Source organism: Lolium rigidum, chromosome 7 (assembly GCF_022539505.1).
Source record: "Lolium rigidum isolate FL_2022 chromosome 7, APGP_CSIRO_Lrig_0.1, whole genome shotgun sequence".
Lineage (NCBI taxonomy): Eukaryota > Viridiplantae > Streptophyta > Magnoliopsida > Poales > Poaceae > Lolium > Lolium rigidum.
The window spans coordinates 102412096-102435726 of record NC_061514.1 but is presented as its reverse complement, the minus strand read 5'-3'; positions in this window follow the sequence as shown (position 1 = coordinate 102435726).

The following is a 23631-nucleotide window of genomic DNA, read 5'->3' as shown; positions in this document are numbered from 1 at the left end:
CAACCACGGCGCGACTTCAACTTCGTCGGCCATGGCAACTTTTCTTGTAGTGCTTATGCCATTTTTGCAAATCTTTACCCTAGATCAAATTGACCTTCACCATTAGTTGTAATATGTTACTAAACACTTATTACAACTTTTGGAATCAAAGAAACACAAATCAAATCAAATTCAAACTCAAATTGTGATCACATGGGATAATGGTCAAATCTACCATTTACATTCTGGTCACTACTTTGAGCCCTGGTATTTCAAGTTTTTCAAACTAAACTTTCCCAATTCTTTGCATGTCATCCAAGAGCACGAAACAACTTTGGTAAAGACCACCATGCCAAAATCATCTTGGATCAAAAACTATGCTCATGCAAAGTTGAGACTTTTAACATGTGCAACAATCTCACACTTTGCAATTTTGCATTTATTCGATTTTTAAAATTCCACCACCACTTGTAGTTGTCTCTGGTCATTTACAACTCAACCAAACCAACCCTTTTCAAATTTTGGAACCCCAAGACCCAAACCAAATTTGGCAAAGTTTGTCAATTTCAAATATGGCAAATCTTCTACACTATTGCAAATAGTGTTTGGCCAACCCTAACTACACCACTTGAGCTCTACCTTGCCCCCTGGTTCCCTCTCCACCTCACACTTGATTAGCCAACCTAGGAGGAGGGCCACACATGGCAAACCCTAACCATGCCGGCCATGGGCATGCCCTCTTGCTCCCCCTCTCTCCACTAAACCCTAGCACCAGCAACCTTGCCCCATAGCCTCCCCTTGGTCCCCTGAGCACGCACGTATGCACCATGGATCGAATGGTGGACCACAACGCCCTAGCCAGCACGCGCCCACGAAGCACTGGTGCGACAGGAGTGGCATGGGCGTGGCATCGCATGTTTGCCGACGCGCGTGCCACGGCCACGAGTCGCCTCGCCGCAGCACTCCCTCTCTGGCCCCCCTTTCATCACCAGCAGCCTCGCCGTGCCACCGCGAACACGCAGGACACGCTCGCGACACAGACCCTTGCCCGCCGCAGCCGGAGACGACGACCACATCCCGCGTCTGACGCGCCACCCTCCACGACCACCTGACCGAATTAGGCACCGCCCGACCACGCTGTCGCCGCCCAGAGGACCGCCAGGATGCTCTGAACAGGATGCCGCCATCGTCTAGCTTGCTAGCTCGCCGGAGCACCCGCGTCGGTGTCGACCTCACCGCAGCGCCCACGGCCCCTCTCGATTCTATAAATAGAGCGCTCCCTCGACTCAACCAAGCACACCATCTCACTCCCCTCTCTTCACTGCTTCGCCTCACACCATTAGCCAGTTCAATCATCGCCGGAGTCGCCGGAATTGCAAGCTTGGAGCCGCGGAAGCCCTGAGATCGCCGCCGTCGATTCAAGCCTCCCCAAGCTCCGCCACTGCTACCAGCTGCCTCAGCATCATCGACAACCTCGCCGCCGACCACCGGAGCCCTGGTAATCCCTCCTACCCCCTAGGTTCGCCGCCAGAGCCTCGGGTTCTCGCCGGAGAAGACGATGATCGTGCGCCGCACGATCACCATCTAATCCAACGCCCCACAGCTCGCGTACCGTTTCGGGTTTTAAAGAGACGCTGACGGGTGGCCCCCACCTCGTCAGACGGCCCACTCGCGTTGGCCGTGCTGTTGGGCTGGGTTTGCTGGTTTGAACCGTTTCGGCCCATTTAAGTTTCCCGCCGGCCCTTTTATTCAAATTCGAAATTCCAGATTCCATTTAAATTCAATACTGGTCCTGACTTTGAAATGCAATAGAATCTGTTTGGCTTGGCCAAATTTAGCAAACTTTATATGGTTGGAAAGCTACTGAAAAGATCTACAAAATTCCACTGGTCTCAACCCTAGATCTTTTGTAGAAATAATGTGACAAAAAGAACAAGTCAGGGACTTTTGCACATTCAAATAAATCTTAAAAATCAACCAAAAATGATATTTAGTTAATTCCAACTCTAATAGCTCACATTTCACTTACACTAATTGTTTCTGCAAAAATATGGTGTGGTCACCTTGGATGATCATGGCCTAGTTTGAATAAAGGACTATATGGCTAGTTTAGTTAAGTGATATTGTCCAAAACTATTATGCAAATCATATGAAGTGTTTCACTTCATTTAAATCTTGTCCCAAGTACTTTCATATGAATTTTGGACCCCTGGTCAAATACTCTCACATGAAATACTTGGTGATTTTAAATCATATTTAGAATTGTTAAATGGTATGAGGTATCCTACCTCATTTAAATCATTTTCCCAAATTATGATGATGAATGGTTGACTTAGGTCAACATGATTTCATGTATGATTGTTGGGAAGTTAAATCTTAAGAAGATTCAATGAGAGGAAATTATTTTCCTCCAACACTAAATGGAAACTATCATTTACATATGTAATGAGAGGAAATTATTGATCTTTAAATAAAGAAAACCAATGCATCTAATGGTCTTAAGTGTGTGCCTAGAATAGTTTGTGTGAAGTGATGATATGCTTAGTATAGCAATTGAACCTTGTTGAGTGATTATATCTCGTATTCGAATTTAGACGCTAGCACCGGAGAATACCAGGAAGAGGAAGGATTCTACCAAGAGGAGGAAGAGGAGCACCTTGACCAATACCAAGGCAAGCTAATATTCTTGCAAAGTGCAAAGCCCCTTTGGGGCAAGGCACCATTAGTCTTACCTTTCTTACCACAATCCTATCCCAAGTTTTTACCATACAAGTTTACTTGTTTATTTAAAGAGTTACTTTTATAGTTAACTTTGGTCTAAGTCAAGAAGATTACTAGAGTAGCAAAGTTAGTCCCAAGCTAGCCAAGCAAGATAGCACCCCATCATGATTAGTGCTAGTGCTAAATACTAAAACTTGACTACTCTAGATGGGAACATGTGACTTGAAATGAACTGTAAACCTTGGAATGATGAGTCATTCCATTGAATGATTTTTGAGGGTGAATATGACTTGGAGAAGATGGTGATTTTTTGATTAAAACTGATATTGGTTTGGATGCGATACCTTTCCAATTTGTGAGTACCCCCACAATACCTGATTATGGGTAGGGCTTAACTGGAAATTTATGCATCTTAGTATGGGTTCCCTCTGAACACACATCATATGGTTTATGCCGAGGCTGGCTCCGTTGTTGAGAAATGATGTGAATTGAGGTGAATTGTACGGCCAAGCCCTGTGCAGTTCCCGGGTTGACAGTTGGTCTTCAACGGGAGGCCAAGCTCATGGGGAGAGGTGTTGATACTAGGATTTGTAAGTAAAAGGTTATGGTTGATGATACGCGTACTGTGTTATGATGATTCGGGGTTATCCCGACGGATGAAATCAAATGTTGTGGCACAAGTGTGCAATCTCTGCAGAGTGTAAACCTATTCGAATAGCCGTGTCCACGGTTACGGACGGTTGGAAAGGCCATACAGTTTCCGGTGTCAGATTCTTAAAAATACTTGGTGAAGTGAATGGTGACTTGTTTTTTAATCACAACTGAGTTGTGGGAATGACACTAATGTTCCCACTTGAGTTAGTTAGCACATGACTAAGTCTTTTCTCATATACTTGTGAACTAAAACTGGCTTTATGCAAATAAACTAGAGCTTAGCACCTGATGTCTACGGGTGCTTCTATTCTTGTAGACAGTGTTGGGCCTCCAAGAGCAGAGGTTTGTAGAACAGCAGCAAGTTTCCCTTAAGTGGATCACCCAAGGTTTATCGAACTCAGGGAGGAAGAGGTCAAAGATATCCCTCTCATGCAACCCTCGCAACCACAAAGCAAGAAGTCTCTTGTGTCCCCAACACACCTAATAGGTGCACTAGTTCGGCGAAGAGATAGTGAAATACAAGTGGTATGAATGAATATGAGCAATGAGTAACGGCGCCGTAAAAGTGCTTGCCTGGCGTGCAGTTGATGGTAGTAATATTGCAGGAAGTAAAGATGCAGTAAAACAAGTAAACAAGCAAAGTGATAGCAGTATTTAGGAACAAGGCCTAGGGATCATACTTTCACTAGTGGACACTCTCAACATTGATCACATAACAGAATAAATAGATAGATGCTAGACTCTACACCCTCTTGTTGGATGATGAACACCACTAACCGTGTAGGATTACACGAACCCTCAATGCCGGAGTTAACAAGCTCCAAAATATTCAATGTGCATATTTAAATAACCTTAGAGTGCATAACAGATCAACATAACCAAACCAAGTACTAACATAGCATGCACACTCGTCACCTTCACACTACGAAAGGAGGAATAGATCACATCAATACTATCATAGCAATAGTTAACTTCATAATCTACAAGAGATCACAATCATAGCCTACGCCAAGTACTACACGATGCACACACTCGTCACCATTACACCGTGCGGGAGGAATAAACTAATTTAATAACATCACTAGAGTAGCACACGGATAAATTGTGATACAAAACACATTGCAATCATAAAGAGATATAAATAAGCACTTCACTATGCCATTCATAACAGTGAATAAGTATTCTCGTGAAATATAGCCTAAGAGACCCACACGGTGCACACACTGTCACCTTTACACACGTGGGACAAGGAGTCTCCGGAGATCACATAAGTAAAACCCACTTGACTAGCATAATGACATCTAGATTACAAGCATCATCATATGAATCTCAATCATGTAAGGCAGCTCATGAGATTATTGTATTGAAGCACATAGGAGAGAGATTAGCCACATAGCTACCGGTACAGCCCCGAGCCTCGATGGAGAACTACTCCCTCCTCATGGGAGACAGCAGCGTTGATGAAGATGGCGGTGGTGTCGATGGAGGAGCCTTCCGGGGCACTTCCCCGTCCCGGCGGCGTGCCGGAACAGAGACTCCCGTCCCCCGGATCTTGGCTTCGCGATAGCGGCGGCTCTGGAAGGTTTTCTCCGGGTTTCGTCGAACGTGATAGGGTTTTCGCGACGGAGGCTTTAAGTAGGCGGAAGGGCAAGGTCGGTGGAGTCCTCGGTGGGACCACACACTAGGCCGGCGCGGCCAGGGCTTGGGCCGCGCCGCCCTACTGTGTCCCCACCTCGTGGCCCCACTTCGTTTCCCCTTCGGCCTTCTGGAAGCTTCGTGGAAAAATAGGACCCTGGGCGTTGATTTCGTCCAATTCCGAGAATATTTCCTTACTAGGATTTCTGAAACCAAAAACAGCAGAAAACAGGAACTAGCACTTCGGCATCTCGTCAATAGGTTAGTTCCGGAAAATGCATAAATATGACATATAATGTGTATAAAACATGTAGATATCATCAATAATGTGGCATGGAACATAAGAAATTATCGATACGTCGAAGACGTATCAGCATCCCTAAGCTTAGTTCTCGCTCGTCCCGAGCAGGTAAACGATAACAAAGATAATTTCGGAGTGACATGCCATCATAACCTTGATCATACTATTGTAAGCATATGTAATGAATGCAGCGATCAAAACAATGGTAATGACATGAGTAAACAACTCGAATCATAAAGCAAAGACTTTTCATGAATAGTACTTTCAAGACAAGCATCAATAAGTCTTGCATAAGAGTTAACTCATAAAGCAATAAATTCATAGTAAAGGTATTGAAGCAACATAAAGGAAGATTAAGTTTCAGCGGTTGCTTTCAACTTGTAACATGTATATCTCATGGATAATTGTCAACATAGAGTAATATAACAAATGCAATATGCAAGTATGTAAGAATCAATGCACAGTTCACACAAGTGTTTGCTTCTTGAGATGGAGAGAAATAGGTGAACCGACTCAACATAAAAGTAGAAGAATGGCCCTTCGACGAGGGAAGCATCGATTGCTATATTTGTGCTAGAGCTTTGGTTTTGAAAACAAGAAACAATTTTGTCAACGGTAGTAATAAAGCACATGCATCATGTAAATTATATCCTACAAGTTGCAAGCCTCATGCATAGTATACTAATAGTGCCCGCACCTTGTCCTAATTAGCTTGGATTAACACGGATTATCATTGCATAGCATATGTTTCAACCAAGTGTCACAAAGGGGTACCTCTATGCCGCCCGTACAAAGGTCTAAGGAGAAAGCTCGCATTGGATTTCTCGCTTCGATTATTCTCAACTTACACATCCATACCGGGACAACATAGACAACGGATAATGGACTCCTCTTTAATGCATAAGCATACAACAACGAGTTAAAATTCTCATAAGAGATTGAGGATTAGTTGTCCACACCGAAACTTCCACCATGAATCATGGCTTTAGTTAGCGGCCCAATGTTCTTCTCTAACAGTATGCATACTCAAACCATTTGATCATGAAAATCGCCCTTACTTCAGACAAGACGAACATGCATAGCAACTCACATGATATTCAACAAAGTTTTGATGGCGTCCCCAGAAACATGGTTATCGCACAACAAGCAACTTAATAAGAGATAAAGTGCATAAGTACATATTCAATACCACAATAGTTTTTAGGCTATTTGTCCCATGAGCTATATATTGCAAAGGTAAAGAATGGAAATTTTAAAGGTAGCACTCAAGCAATTTACTTTGGAATGGCGGAGAAATACCATGTAGTAGGTAAGTATGGTGGACACAAATGGCATAGTGGTTGGCTCAAGGATTTTGGATGCATGAGAAGTATTCCCTCTCGATACAAGGTTTAGGCTAGCAAGGTTATTTGAAACAAACACAAGGATGAACCGGTGCAGCAAAACTCACATAAAAGACATATTGTAAACATTATAAGACTCTACACCGTCTTCCTTGTTGTTCAAAACTCAATACTAGAAATTATCTAGACTTTAGAGAGACCAATTATGCAAACCAAATTTTAGCAAGCTCTATGCATTTCTTCATTAATAGGTGCAAAGTATATGATGAAAGAGCTTAAACATGAGCACAACAATTGCCAAATATCAAATTATTCAAGACATTTTACCAATTACTACATGTAGCATTTTCCGTTTCCAACCATATAACAATTAACGAAGCAGTTTCAACCTTCGCCATGAACATTAGAAGCTAAGAACACGAGTGTTCATACGAACCAGCGGAGCGTGTCTCTCTCCCACACAAGCATTAATTTATTCGGAGAACTAAGATAACAAACGAAAATAAAAGCACACGGACGCTCCAAGTAAAGTACATAAGATGTGACCGAATAAAAATACAGCTTCAAGAGAAGGAACCCGATAATTTGTCGATGAAGAAGGGGATGCCTTGGGCATCCCCAAGCTTAGATGCTTGAGTCTTCTTGAAATATGCATGGATGAACCACCGGGGCATCCCCAAGCTTAGACTTTTCACTCTTCTTGATCGTAGTATATCATCCTCCTCTCTTGACCCTTGAAAACTTCCTTCACACCAAACTCGAAACAAACTCATTAGAGGGTTAGTGCATAATCAAAATTCACATGTTCAGAGGTGACACAATCATTCTTAACACTTCTGGACATTGCACAAAGCTACTGGAAGGTAATGGAACAAAGAAATCCACCCAACACAGCGAAAGAAGCAATGCGAAATAAAAGGCAGAATCTATCAAAACAGAACAGTCCGTAAAGATGAATTTTATTGAGGCACCAGACTTGCTCAGATGAAAATGATCAAATTGAATGAAAGTTGCGTACATATCTGAGGATCATGCACGTAAATTGTAAGATTTTTCTGAGTTACCTACAGAGAGGTAGATCGAAATTCGTGACAGCAAGAAATCTGTTTCTGCGCAGTAATCCAAATCTAGTATGACCCTTACTATCAAAGACTTTACTTGGCACAACAATGCAACAAAACTATTAGTTGTAGTGGGAGCAAATTCAATAAAGTAGCTATCATTATTATTCTCATCATCAAATATAGGAGGCATATTGTAATCATAATCAAATTTATCCTCCATAACAGGCGGTACTAAAAGACCAATATCATTATAATCATCATAAATAGGAGGCAAAGTATCGTCAAAGTAAATTTTCTCCTCAATGCTTGGGGGACTAAAAATATCATGCTCATCAAAGCCAGCTTCCCCAAGCTTAGAATTTTCCATATCATTAGCAACAATGGTGTTCAAAGCGTTCATACTAATATGTTCCATAGGTTTTTTAGTTTTCGCATCAAACCATACATGTCTTAAATCAGGAAATAGAATAAGAAGCTCATTGTTGTCCATTATGCCTAACTAGTGTAAACAAGAAACAAAAAGATGCAATTGCAGGATCTAAAGGAAATAGCTTCGAGCACACACACAACGGCAACAGTAAAAGTACTTTACCCGGGACCGGAGTATGAGTGCCTTTTACCTTTCCTCCCGGCAACGGCGCCGATAAAAGTGCTTGATGTCTACGGGTGCTTCTATTCTTGTAGACAGTGTTGGGCCTCCAAGAGCGAGAGGTTTGTAGAACAAGCAGCAAGTTTCCCTTAAGTGGATCACCCAAGGTTTATCGAACTCGGGGAGGAAGAGGTCAAAGATATCCCTCTCATGCAACCCTGCAACCACAAAGCAAGAAGTCTCTTGTGTCCCCAACACACCTAATAGGTGCACTAGTTCGGCGAAGAGATAGTGAAATACAAGTGGTATGAATGAATATGAGCAGTAGTAACGGCGCCAGAAAAGTGCTTGCTGGCGTGCGGTTGATGGTAGTAATATTGCAGGAAGTAAAGATGCAAGTAAAACGATGAAACAAGCAGGTGATAGCAGTATTTAGGAACAAGGCCTAGGGATCATACTTTCACTAGTGGACACTCTCAACATTGATCACATAATAGAATAAATAGATAGATGCTAGACTCTACACCCTCTTGTTGGATGATGAACACCACTAACCGTGTAGGATTACACGAACCCTCAATGCCGGAGTTAACAAGCTCCACAATATTCAATGTTCATATTTAAATAACCTTAGAGTGCATAACAGATCAACATAACCAAACCAAGTACTAACATAGCATGCACACTGTCACCTTCACACTACGAAAGGAGGAATAGATCACATCAATACTATCATAGCAATAGTTAACTTCATAATCTACAAGAGATCACAATCATAGCCTACGCCAAGTACTACACGATGCACACACTCGTCACCATTACACCGTGCGGGAGGAATAAACTACTTTAATAACATCACTAGAGTAGCACACAGATAAATTGTGATACAAAACACATTGCAATCATAAAGAGATATAAATAAGCACTTCACTATGCCATTCATAACGGTGAATAAGTATTCTCGTGAAATATAGCCTAAGAGACCCACACGGTGCACACACTCGTCACCTTTACACACGTGGGACAAGGAGTCTCCGGAGATCACATAAGTAAAACCCACTTGACTAGCATAATGACATCTAGATTACAAGCATCATCATATGAATCTCAATCATGTAAGGCAGCTCATGAGATTATTGTATTGAAGCACATAGGAGAGAGATTAGCCACATAGCTACCGGTGCAGCCCCGAGCCTCGATGGAGAACTACTCCCTCCTCATGGGAGACAAGCAGCGTTGATGAAGATGGCGGTGGTGTCGATGGAGGAGCCTTCCGGGGGCACTTCCCCGTCCCGGCGGCGTGCCGGAACAGAGACTCTTGTCCCCCAGATCTTGGCTTCGCGATGGCGGCGGCTCTGGAAGGTTTTCTCTGGTTTCGTCGAACGTGATAGGGTTTTCGCGACGGAGGCTTTAAGTAGGCGGAAGGGAAAGGTCGGTGGAGTCCTGGTGGGACCACACACTAGGCCGGCGCGGCCAGGTCTTGGGCCGCGCCGCCCTACTGTGTCCCCACCTCGTGGCCCCACTTCGTTTCCCCTTCGGACTTCTGGAAGCTTCGTGGAAAAATAGGACCCCGGGCGTTGATTTCGTCCAATTCCGAGAATATTTCCTTACTAGGATTTCTGAAACCAAAAACAGCAGAAAACAAGAACTGGCACTTCGGCATCTCGTCAATAGGTTAGTTCCGGAAAATGCATAAATATGACATATAATGTGTATAAAACATGTAGATATCATCAATAATGTGGCATGGAACATAAGAAATTATCGGTACGTCGGAGACGTATCAGCACCCCTTACTAGAATTGTTAACACTTACACTAGTATTAGTTTGCGAGTACTTAAAGTACTCACGGCTTTGTCCCTGGCAATTCAAATGGCCAGAGTATGAAGATGAACAGAACTACCAAGGAGATGACCAGCAGGACACCTACAACAACTAGGAGTCTTCCGACGTCAAGCGTTGGCCTGTGGACTAGAGAGTCCATTTATCTTTACGCTTCCGCTATGAACTTGTGTTTGTTCGTTGATCAATAGATCAACTATTTGTGTAATATGGATCATGTGATTCAAGTTGTAAGACAATATGGTTTGTAATGAATGATGACTATGATATTCGACTATTATGCCTCGCAACAACAATATTCCTGGGATTGCGATGAATGACATAATAGGCATCCGGACTTAAAAATTCGGGTGTTGACAAGTTGGTATCAGAGCCATTGTTTGACCTTAGAAGACCTAGTTAGAATGGACGTTCAGAAAAACTTAACTTTGAAATCAAATGAAGGGAATATTTATGAAAATCTATTCACACTCTTGTCTTTGAGATCTTTTCAAAAAATTGATGAATCATGCTCTTTCTTGTTTGAATCTACTTAAAATTTTGCCACACTTGTTCACTCTCTAACTTACTCATCCATTTCGCTTCCAGATGGAGCCGAATGAACCCATCAACACCAAGTTTTACCAGCTTGGGAACGGTGGGAGTCTGATCTTCGAGCACGACCTCGACGCTGTCTCGGACTTTCTTGGACGCCCCCACCCCGAGTTCCACGGGATCCAGGTGGACGACCAGCCCGGAGGAGAGTTGCAGTGGATCATCACTGCTGACTTGAGGGGCAAGATGGAGCCTCCCACCTCGGAGAGGATCCTCTTCTCCTTCCGCGAGAGCAACTGGCTCGACGGACTCGCACGTGCCCTTCAGGAGGCACTTGCGCGTCTCTGTGGACAGAACATGGTGCGCCTCCTTGCTTCCCGCTTCACGCATCTCGTGAGGCGTGATGCCATGGGAGTGCCCATGGAGCTGCAGCCGCACCCGAAGTTGAGGCACCATGCTGAGCATCTGGATTTCATGCTGTACAGCACTCAGCAGGATCTGGACAACGCCCGTGCTTACGCCAACCAGACTCACCTTGCATTGGCAACTCATGCCGATGCCATCAAGATGCTCGCCCAGGACCGCAAGACACTCCGCCTGCAGCGTGCCAAGAAGGACGCTACCATCGTGCGCCTTCGCGCCAAGATAGCATCTTTGGAGGCCACTGTCAAGGCCCAGGAGGACCAGCTGAGGGAGCTGGAGGAGGATGATGGAGGTTTTGACCTTCAGGGAGGAGGAGCCTTCCTGAGTGACGACGACGACTTTGAGGAGGACGAGTTCACCGAGGAGGAGGACTACGAGTTCCTGGAGGCAGGACCCGACGACTTCGTCCCCATCGACGTCGATGATGAGGAGTAGTTGCACTTGATCACTTATGTAGGTGTGAGTTGTATCCCGCCCGTTGTATCGTAGCATGAGAGAATGGTTCTTAAAACCATGGGAAGTGTTAGTTTGTAATGTGTGATGTTGAATGAATGAATGAATGTTTGTGTTTGTCATCAAAAGCATTCAAGTTTTAAAGTTTTGAACTTACTCAAAATAAACCATAGAAATTTCCCTCTTATCTCATGATCTTCTGTATATTCAGATGGCCCATCCCAATCGCAACAACAACGATGCCATGATGCAACTGCTGCAAACCCTGATGGCCGACCGGGAGACTGAAAGAGCTGAACGCCAAGCCAACATCGCAAAGACTGCAAAACCTTGCCAACCAAGGCCATGGAAATCATGACCACCCCGGTTCAAAGCTCAAGAACTTCCGTAACACCAACCCTCCGGTGTTTAGCAAGACTGAAGAACCCCTCGACGCCGACGACTGGCTCCAGACTATGGAGAACAACTTGGAAGTAGCTGGAGTAGAAGCCAACGAGAAGGTCTTGTTCGCGACCCACTACCTTGCGGGACCAGCCCGAGCCTGGTGGACTAGCACCCGTGCCATGAACGGAGGTCAAGTCATGAATTGGGCAGATTTCAAGCTCAAGTGCAGCAAGTACCATGTGCCCCCGGGTCTTATGAAGAAGATGAGGGATGAGTTCTGCAAACTCAAGCAAGGACGCATTACGGTGTTAGAATACCGCGACAGGTTCCTTACACTGTCAAGGTACGCCCCCGACGAGACCGACACCACCGAGAAGAGGCAGGAGAGATTCTTGAACGGACTGCATGATGAGATGCAGACTGTCCTAGTCAACATCCCCTTCGCCGACCTTGAAGCCTTAGTGGACTCCGCCATCCAGATGGAAGGCAAGTTGAACCAAGCCAACGAGAACCGCAAACGCCGCATGATGCACCAGAGTGGGCCCAGCAACGCCCCGAAGTATCGCCCCAGCTCAAGCGGAGGTTTCACTCCAAGGAACAACAACAATCCCCAGATGCAGACTTCACGCCCCGGTTATCAGAACCGGAGTGGAGGAAACTCCAGGCCAGGAGGCCACAACAACAACAGCAACTACAACAACAACAACAACAACAACTTCAACCGCGCTCCGCCCAGAGCCCCCAACACCAACAACAACAACACCAACACCGCTCCAAGGACTGGGAGCAACGCCATCCCTGTCGCAACCAAGGACAAGGCCACCATCACTAGCTATGAGTGTGGTGTGGTGGGACACTACTCCAACGAGTGCCCCAAGAGGTTAGCCAAGATTGCAGCAACGCCGCTGCACCTGCTCAGCAGCAACGCCGCGTCTCCACCGGCAGGAAGTTCGCCCCCAACAACCCCAATAACCGCAACGGCCGTCTCTTCCACATGAACGCCGAAGAAGCCCAGGAAGCACCCGATGTGGTACTGGGTATGTTTTCTGTCAACTCCATACCTGCCAGAGTGTTGTTTGATTCCGGAGCATCACATTCATTTGTCACTGAAGACTTTGCATCCACAAGTAAAATTCAACCTATCAGTTTGAAGCATGTTATGATAGTTCAAATTCCCGGATCAACCACCAAAGCCGGAAAATTTTGCAAAAATGTACCCATCAGAATCCATGAAGTAGATTTTTATGCCAATCTGATTATTCTGGGAACCAAAGGTTTGGAAGTCGTACTAGGAATGGACTGGATGTCAAGACACCATGGATTGATTGACTGTGCTAAGAAAGCCATCACCATGACTAGTAGCACCGGTATCATAGTAGAACATGTATCTGAAAGACTACCCGTAAAATTTACCCGCAACCAAAGTGTAGCCAAGCCAACTCTGGATCAAATCGTGGTCGTTTGTCGATATCCCGATGTGTTTCCGGATGATTTACCTGGTATGCCCCCGGATAGGGATATCGAGTTCATCATCGAGTTAATCCCCGGAACTGGACCTATAGCCCAGAGAGCCTATAGTATGAACCCAACAGAGCTTGTGGAGCTGAAGAAGCAAATTGATGACATGTTAGCCAAAGGTTTGATTCGACCTAGTGCATCACCCTGGAGATCACCAGTTTTATTTGTGGACAAGAAGGATGGTGCCACTCGTTTATGTACGGACTACTGTAAGCTTAACGATGGCACCATCAAGAACAAATACCCCCTACCCAAGATAGAAGACCTGTTCAATCAGTTGACCGGTGCCAAAGTGTTCTCAAAGATAGATCTTAGGACTGGTTATCATCAGCTGAAGATTCGCGCCACCGATATCCCCAAGACTGCCTTTACCACCAGATATGGGTTGTATGAGTACAACGTCATGTCGTTTGGATTAACCAATGCCCCGGCATATTTCATGAACCTCATGAATAAGATTTTTATGAACTTTTTGGACAAGTTTGTCGTTGTCTTCATCGACGACATTCTTATCTACTCCAAATCCGAGGAGGAACATGAACAGCATTTGGAGACTTTCCTAGAAACCCAGTTGTATGCCAAGTTCAGCAAATGTGAGTTTTGGCTAAAGGAAGTAGGATTCCTGTGACATATCTTGTCTGCAGGAGGAATTGCCGTAGATCCCGCCAAGATCAAAACTGTTACAGAATGGCAAGCCCCAACCACCCAAACTGAGGTCCGCGCTTTTCTTGGATTAGCCGGATATTACCGCAGATTTGTCGAAGGCTTTTCGAGCATTGCTCGACCAATGACCCAACTGTTGAAGAAGGACAAGAAATTTGAGTGGACTGACAAATGTGAAGAAAGTTTCAAACAACTCAAGAGTAGACTAACCTCAGCCCCAATCCTGATCATGCCAGACATCACCAAGCCCTTTGACGTATATTGCGACGCCTCCAAGATTGGTCTTGGATGTGTACTGATGCAAGAAGGCAAAGTGATATCATACCTTTCAAGATAACTGAAGCAACATGAGCAGAATTATCCAACCCACGACTTAGAGCTCGCAGCCGTTGTCCTAGCCTTGAAGGTTTGGCGTCATTACCTCATGGGTAATCGATGCGAGATCTACTCCGACCACAAAAGCCTGAAATATATCTTCACCCAGAAGGAGCTGAATATGAGGCAGCGCAGATGGATAGAATTGATCAAGGATTACGACATGGAGATTCACTACCACCCCGGCAAGGCCAATGTGGTAGCGGATGCTTTGAGTCGACTATCGTGTCAGTTGAACTCCATGATCGCAATCGAGCAACCCAGCCTGTTTCAAGAGTTTGAACAATTTAGACTTGAACTAGTTAGTGAAGGATTCCTCGCTAGCATCGAGCTTCAACCCACCTTGATCAGCCAAATCAAGGAAGCCCAGAAAGAAAACGCTAGCATTGACGGAATCAAGAACCAGATAGCTGCAGGGAAAGCACCAGGATTCACCGTAGATGAAGCTGGAGTTCTTTGGTACAAAGGACGCCTATGCGTGCCAGCAGATTCTGAACTGAAGCAAGTCATCCTGAAGGAAGCCCATGACACCCTTTACTCAATTCATCCCGGAGGTACCAAGATGTATCAAGACCTGAAGGAACAATTCTGGTGGCATGGAATGAAGAGAGAAATCGGAAGCTACATCGCCAAGTGTGACATCTGTCAGCGAGTCAAGGCGGAACATCAGCGACCCGCAGGATTGCTGCAGCCACTGCAGATTCCAGAATGGAAGTGGGACTCGGTAGGAATGGATTTTATCACAGGTTTGCCCAAATCCAGCAAAGGAAATGATTCGATATGGGTAGTTGTCGATAGACTGACCAAGGTAGCCCATTTCATCCCCGTCAAGACCACATACCAAGGCCCAAAGTTAGCAGAGTTATACATCTCCAGAATCGTCGCTCTGCACGGAACCCCGAAGTCGATAGTGTCAGATAGAGGATCAAAATTCACCTCAAGATTCTGGCAGAAAGTGCATGAAGGACTAGGAACCCGTCTGAATTTCAGCACCGCCTATCACCCGCAGACCGATGGACAGACAGAAAGAGTCAACCAGATACTGGAGGACATGCTAAGAGCATGTGTACTGGAATATGGATCCAAGTGGGAAGACTGCTTGCCTTACGCAGAATTCTCTTACAACAACAGCTACCAAGCCAGCTTACAGATGGCCCCCTTTGAAGCCTTGTACGGAAGGAAATGCCGTACCCCTCTGAATTGGTCGGAAGTCGGAGAAAGCCAAGTCTTTGGACCAGATGTTCTTCGTGAAGCCGAAGAGAAAGTACACAAGATCCGCGAGTACCTCAAGACGGCGCAATCAAGACAGAAGAGCTACGCCGACAAGAGACGCCGAGAGATGACCTTCGAGATCGGAGACTTTGTCTATCTCAAAGTATCCCCCCTGAAAGAAATGCAGAGATTCCAGCTGAAAGGAAAGCTTGCACCCCGATATGTCGGACCCTTCAAAGTTCTGAGTCGCCGAGGCGAAGTATCTTATCAACTGGAGCTACCAGAAGAAATGTCGGCTGTGCACGACGTGTTTCACATCTCCCTCCTCCGGAAGTGCCTCGAAGTCCCCGAGAAGACCGAAGTGTTCAAGAACATCGATCACCGATCGGTGGACATCAACCAGGACCTGACGTATCGCGAAGTGCCGATTCGCATACTGGAGGAAGCTTACAGAACCACCCGCACCCGAAGTATCAAGTTTCTGAAGATTCAGTGGAGCAACCATACTGAAGACGAAGCCATTTGGGAACGCGAAGACTTCATGAAGAAGAAGTACCCAGATCTCTTTAGTACCTAATTTTATTTTAGATCTCGGGACGAGATATTTTGTAAGGGGGAAGGGTTTGTAACATCCCAATTTTCAATAAGAAGAAGAAGAAGAATTCCAGAGATCCAAAATTCAGAACCAACAAAAACTTTTATTTGCATATAGTACCATGCATAGGACTTGTTCATTTGAGTGATATGCCATGATGATTGTTATTGTGTTTATGTGCTGAACCCTAAAACCCTAAAGTGATCAAGAGATGATCACAAACCAAATAAAATAAAAAGAGAAAGAAATCAAATCAGAAAAAACCCTAAAACCCTCACATATGGCTTATGCCATTTTTGCAAATCTTTACCCTAGATCAAATTGACCTTCACCATTAGTTGTAATATGTTACTAAACACTTATTACAACTTTTGGAATCAAAGAAACACAAATCAAATCAAATTCAAACTCAAATTGTGATCACATGGGATAATGGTCAAATCTGCCATTTACATTCTGGTCACTACTTTGAGCCCTGGTATTTCAAGTTTTTCAAACTAAACTTTCCCAATTCTTTGCATGTCATCCAAGAGCACATCAAGGTAAACAACTTTGGTAAAGACCACCATGCCAAAATCAGCTTGGATCAAAAACTATGCTCATGCAAAGTTGAGACTTTTAACATGTGCAACAATCTCACACTTTGCAATTTTGCATTTCTTTGATTTTTAAAATTCCACCACTTGTAGTTGTCTCTGGTCATTTACAACTCAACCAAACCAACCCTTTTCAAATTTTGGAACCCCAAGACCCAAACCAAATTTGGCAAAGTTTGTCAATTTCAAATATGGCAAATCTTCTACACTATTGCAAATAGTGTTTGGCCAACCTTAACTACACCACTTGAGCTCTACCTTGCCCCCTGGTTCCCTCTCCACCTCACACTTGATTAGCCAACCTAGGAGGAGGGCCACACATGGCAAACACTAACCATGCCGGCCATGGGCATGCCCTCTTGCCCCCCTCTCTCCACTAAACCCTAGCACCAGCAACCTTGCCCCATAGCCTCCCCTTGGTCCCCTGAGCACGCACGTATGCACCATGGATCGAATGGTGGACCACAACGCCCTAGCCAGCACGCGCCCACGACGCACTGGTGCGACAGGAGCGGCATGGGCGCGGCATCGCATGTATGCCGACGCGCGCGCCACGGCCACGAGTCGCCTCGCCGCATCACTCCCTCTTTGGCCCCCTTTCTTCACCAGCAGCCTCGGCGTGCCACCGCGAATGCGCAGGACACGCTCGCGACACAGACCCTTGCCCGCCGCCGGAGACGACGACCACATCCCGCGTCTGCCGCGCCACCCTCCGCGACCACCTGACCGAATTAGGCACCGCCCGACCATGCTGTCGCCGCCCAGAGGACCGCCAGGATGCTCTGAACAGGATGCCGCCATCGTCTAGCTCGCTAGCTCGCCGGAGCACCCGCGTCGGTGTCGACCTCACCGCAGCGCCCACGGCCCCTCTCGATTCTATAAATAGAGCGCTCCCTCGACTCAACCAAGCACACCATCTCACTCCCCTCTCTTCACTGCTTCGCCTCACACCATTAGCCAGTTCAATCGTCGCCGGAGTCGCCGGAATTGCAAGCTCGGAGCCACGGAAGCCCTGAGATCGCTGCCGTCGATTCAAGCCTCCCCAAGCTCCGACACTGCTACCAGCTGCCTCAGCATCATCGACAACCTCGCCGTGAACCTCGCCGCCGACCGCCGGAGCCCTGGTACTCCCTCCGACCCCCTAGGTTCGCCGCCAGAGCCTCGGGTTCTCGCCGGAGAAGACGATGATCGTGCGCCGCACGATCACCATCTAATCCAACGCCCCACAGCTCACGTACCGTTTCGGGTTTTAAAGAGACGCTGACGGGTGGCCCCCACCTCGTCAGACGGCCCACTCGCGCTGGCCGCGCTGTTGGGCTGGGTTTGCTGGTTTGAACCATTTCGGCCCATTTAAGTTTCCCGCCGGCCCTTTTATTCAAATTCGAAATTCCAGATTCCATTTAAATTCAATACTGGTCCTGACTTTGAAATGCAATAGAATCTGTTTCGCTTGGCCAAATTTAGCAAACTTTATATGGTTGGAAAGCTACTGAAAATATCTACAAAATGCCACTGGTCTCAACCCTAGATCTTTTGTAGAAATAATGTGACAAAAAGAACAAGTCAGGGACTTTTGCACATTCAAATAAATCTTAAAAATCAACCAAAAATGATATTTAGTTAATTCCAACTCTAATAGCTCACATTTCACTTACACTAATTGTTTCTGCAAAAATATGGTGTGGTAACCTTGGATGATCATGGCCTAGTTTGAATAAAGGACTATATGGCTAGTTTAGTTAAGTGATATTGTCCAAAACTATTATGCAAATCATATGAATTGTTTCACTTCATTTAAATCTTGTCCCAAGTACTTTCATATGAAGTTTGGACCCCTGGTCAAATACTCTCACATGAAATACTTGGTGATTTTAAATCATATTTAGAATTGTTAAATGGTATGAGGTATCCTACCTCATTTAAATCATTTTCCCAAATTATGATGATGAATGGTTGACTTAGGTCAACATGATTTCATGTATGATTGTTGGGAAGTTAAATCTTAAGAAGATTCAATGAGAGGAAATTATTTTCCTCCAACACTAAATGGAAACTATCATTTACATATGTAATGAGAGGAAATTATTGATCTTTAAATAAAGAAAACCAATGCATCTAATGGTCTTAAGTGTGTGCCTAGAATAGTTTGTGTGAAGTGATGATATGCTTAGTATAGAAATTGAACCTTGTTGAGTGATTATATCTCGTATTCGAATTTAGACGCTAGCACCGGAGAATACCAGGAAGAGGAAGGATTCTACCAAGAGGAGGAAGAGGAGCACCTTGACCAATACCAAGGCAAGCTAATATTCTTGCAAAGTGCAAAGCCCCTTTGGGGCAAGGCACCATTAGTCTTACCTTTCTTACCACAATCCTATCCCAAGTTTTTACCATACAAGTTTTTACTTGTTTATTTAAAGAGTTACTTTTATAGTTAACTTTGGTCTAAGTCAAGAAGATTACTAGAGTAGCAAAGTTAGTCCCAAGCTAGCCAAGCAAGATAGCACCCCATCATGATTAGTGCTAGTGCTAAATACTAAAACTTGACTACTCTAGATGGGAACATGTGACTTGAAATGAACTGGAAACCTTGGAATGATGAGTCATTCCATTGAATGATTTTTGAGGGTGAATATGACTTGGAGAAGATGGTGATTTTTGATTAAAACTGATATTGGTTTGGATACGATACCTTTCCAATTTGTGAGTACCCCCACAATACCTGATTATGGGTAGGGCTTAACTGGAAATTTATGCATCTTAGTATGGGTTCCCTCTGAACACACATCATAGGGGTTATGCCGAGGCTGCCTCCGTTGTTGAGAAATGATGTGAATTGTACGGCCAAGCCCTGTGCAGTTCCCAGGTTGACAGTTGGTCTTCACTGGGAGGCCAAGCTCATGGGGAGAGGTGCTCATACTAGGATTTGTAAGTGAAAGGTTATGGTTGATGATCCGCGTATTGTGTTACGATGATTCGGGGTTATCCCGACGGATGAAATCAAATGTTGTGGCACAAGTGTGCAACCTCTGCAGAGTGTAAACCTATTCGAATAGCTGTGTCCACGGTTACGGATGGTTGGAAAGGCCATACAGTTTCCGGTGTCAGATTCTTGAAAATACTTGGTGAAGTGAATGGTGACTTGTTTTTGAATCACAACTGAGTTGTGGGAATGACACTAATGTTCCCACTTGAGTTAGTTAGCACATGACTAAGTCTTTTCTCAAATACTTGTGAACTAAAACTGGCTTTATGCAAATAAACTAGAGCTTAGCACCCCTTACTAGAATTGTTAACACTTACACTAGTATTAGTTTGCGAGTACTTAAAGTACTCACGGCTTTGTCCCTGGCTATTCAAATGGCCAGAGTATGAAGATGAACAGAACTACCAAGGAGATGACCAGCAGGACGCCTACAACAACTAGGAGTCTTCCGACGTCAAGCGTTGGCCTGGTGGACTAGAGAGTCCATTTATCTTTACGCTTCCGCTATGAACTTGTGTTTGTTCGTTGATCAATAGATCAACTATTTGTGTAATATGGATCATGTGATTCAAGTTGTAAGACAATATGGTTTGTAATGAATGATGACTATGAAATTCGACTATTATGCCTCACAACAACAATATTCCTGGATTGCGATGAATGACATAATAGGCATCTGGACTTAAAAATCCGGGTGTTGACAAATCCTCATGAACATAACATCCGTCCTCCTTTGGTGAGCATGGAGGGCAATCAAATAATGTAAGAGATAAAGAGCTACTCTCATTAGAAGGTTGGTATGGGTAGCTAATCCATTCTTGCTCCTTTTGTTCATCACTCTCCTCCTCTTTTTCATCTAATGAGCTTTCAGGTTCAGCAACTTTTTCTTCCACGGGTTCCTGCAAATTGTGGATACATTCTTGTGCATAATTGAGTCTCTCTTTATAATCAATGATATAACAATTATTGCTGAAATTTTCTGTGCAATAATCAAGGATAGAAGAGACATAATCTTTAAGTTCATGACAAGCAACACAAGTTTCATAATTTCTAGACATGAAGGATTCTATTTCAGAGGCTCCGATAAATAAGACAAATTGTTCTACTTCTTCGAATCCAAGATGAATATAGTTATTACAATGATAGTTCGAAATTAAAACTTCTTCACTAAAGCCACGTTGGAATTTAAGATGTTTAGTATCCTGTTTAGAGCAACAATTTATATCATGGCGTTTAAGAAAAAAATTAGCAATTTTATCCAACTTTTTTAACGTGCCCCCCGTGACTTTGCCCTTATATGATTCTCTATACTTCATAAATAATTCGGAAGTTCCATAGAGTATAAAGCAGGTCCTTCCATAACAACAGTTTTTAGTTTTTCGATTTTTCAATTTTTTATGGATTTTCAGATATATAGAAAAATAAAACAAGACAAAAATAAACTAGACACAACAAAATGAAATGAAATAAAAACAGAGAGAGAGGTGGAGTGTACTCCCCAGGTGAACTTATAAGTAGAGCTATGCTCCCCGGCAACGGCGCCAGAAAATAGTCTTGATGACCCACAAGTATAGGGGATCGAAAAGTCTTCGAGGGAAGTAAAACCCAAAATTATAGATTCGGCACAAGGAGAGCCAAAAAATACTTATAAGCCTTAACATCGGAATTGTCAATTCAGCTGCACGTGGAAAAGCACTAGCAACAGGGTGATGTGAAAGCAGTGGTAATATGATGCGGCGCCAGAAAATAGTTGGTACTACTTTGATGGCGTGTTGACAAGGAAATGTGATGCGGCAGTAATATGAGAGCAATAGTAACACAGCAGTAGCAGTAACACAGAGGAGATGGCACTAGAAAATATCCCGACGCGCAATTGATTGAAAAGCAATGATGATGAAATAAAGGACCGGGGTTCCCGACGATCTACACTAGTGGTAACTCTCCAGATAACAAGTGTTGGATGAACAAATTACAGCTGGGCAATTGACATAATTGAATTTAGCATTAAGAGAAAATATCCAGTCTATTAATATCGTAGGCATGTTTTCCATATATAGTTATAAGTGCTCGCAATGAGAAACTTGCATAACATCTTTTGTCCTACCAGCCCGTTTGCAGCGGGGCCTCAAGGGAAACTACTGGTAATTAAGGTACTCCTTTTAATAGCAAAGCATTAGCACTTGGTGAAAACATGTGATCCTCATATCAAAGTCATCCCCTCCGGTTATCCCAATTCGAGATCACTTTGGGCCTCGGGTTCCGGACAAAGACATGTGCATACAATTTGTAGATACAATCTAAGCAACAATTATAGAGCCTAGATCTAAGATCATGCCACTCGTGCACACATCTCATATATACAACATTATTCAATAAAATATCAAATTTATATACATCACAAGTGAATATCAAAACTTTACAAAGAGCTCATAAAACAAAACTTGAGCTTTATTATTATGAACACATAGATACATTGTCATTACAATATCCATTATTACAAGAATTGATGAATAATAAAAGACAGAAAATTAAAATTACATAAATGGAATTGATCCTAAACTAAAATCTTCATCTTGTCACTTTCTAAATTCTTGATTCATCATGGAAACCTGCAAAACAGAAGCAAATGCAAGAATTTGTCCAGTACCAAGTGTCATTGACACTTGGCAAGCAAAAGAAATGGAAATAGAGTGATAAGCTTGGAGGCACGGAGAAAGTCCCAACCCAGGACAAGGGGGAACACAGCAGCAGTGCACCAGCAGGAGCAAGGAGTGGTGCACAAGATAGCACAACACCCACACACACACATGAGCTGTCGACCAAGGAGTCCAGCTGATGATGCTATAAATAGCATAGTGCATAGAGATAGGGATGAATCATCAGTTCATCAAGGAAGAACAGCAAGAACAACCATAGAACCATCAGCAAGGTAATTTCATACATTTATCCAGAGAAACCAACCACCAAAACCAACCAAGCATCCATAGATCATGGTGACCTAAAGAGTAGATCAACCAGGAGCTAGGAGGTGAAGGACTGTGATCACAACAACCATCCAGAAGCACTGCAACAACACAAAATCACTTTCTAGGAGCTGGAGCAAGGTATACATCATACCTGGATGGATCTTATGATCCAACCATCATAAGCATGCTCATACACACTTGGTGTGGAGCAGATTTCTCCACTGGGTATCTCATCACTTGGTATTTACCAAGTGATGCCAGGCAGAAGAGGCCAGACCAAGAACTAGAGGAACTAGTCACTGGATATGCTTAAGTGCTAGCTATCCATGTCACTAAAACCCTAGAACAGTAGCCAACTAAATAACATAGAACCATATGGTGTATTTAACCATCAGATTCACCCTTTTTCATCAAAAGCATCCACATGGCATTCATCTAGATGATTCCCAACTGTGGAGTTTGTTCATATTTTTATAAAACCCACTAAATAGCCAAATAGGATGCAACCAGATGCAGTAGCCAACTACCGAGGTCACAAACTAGCTAATCATACAAACAAAGCGACACAGGCAGATAGTCTTCATCACCACACAAGTTCAAACAAGGATATCTATTCCAAAATGATACTGGAATTCATTTAAGAAACAGTTTATACAATTGAATCGTAACCAACACATGGTTCATCAAGGATAACTGACAGAACTTAAAACCTAGCATGCAACAACATGACATGCACAGAAGGATTACTTAAGCAATTGCTTCAGTAATGCCTATCTGGCTACCAAAGCTAGTTAACC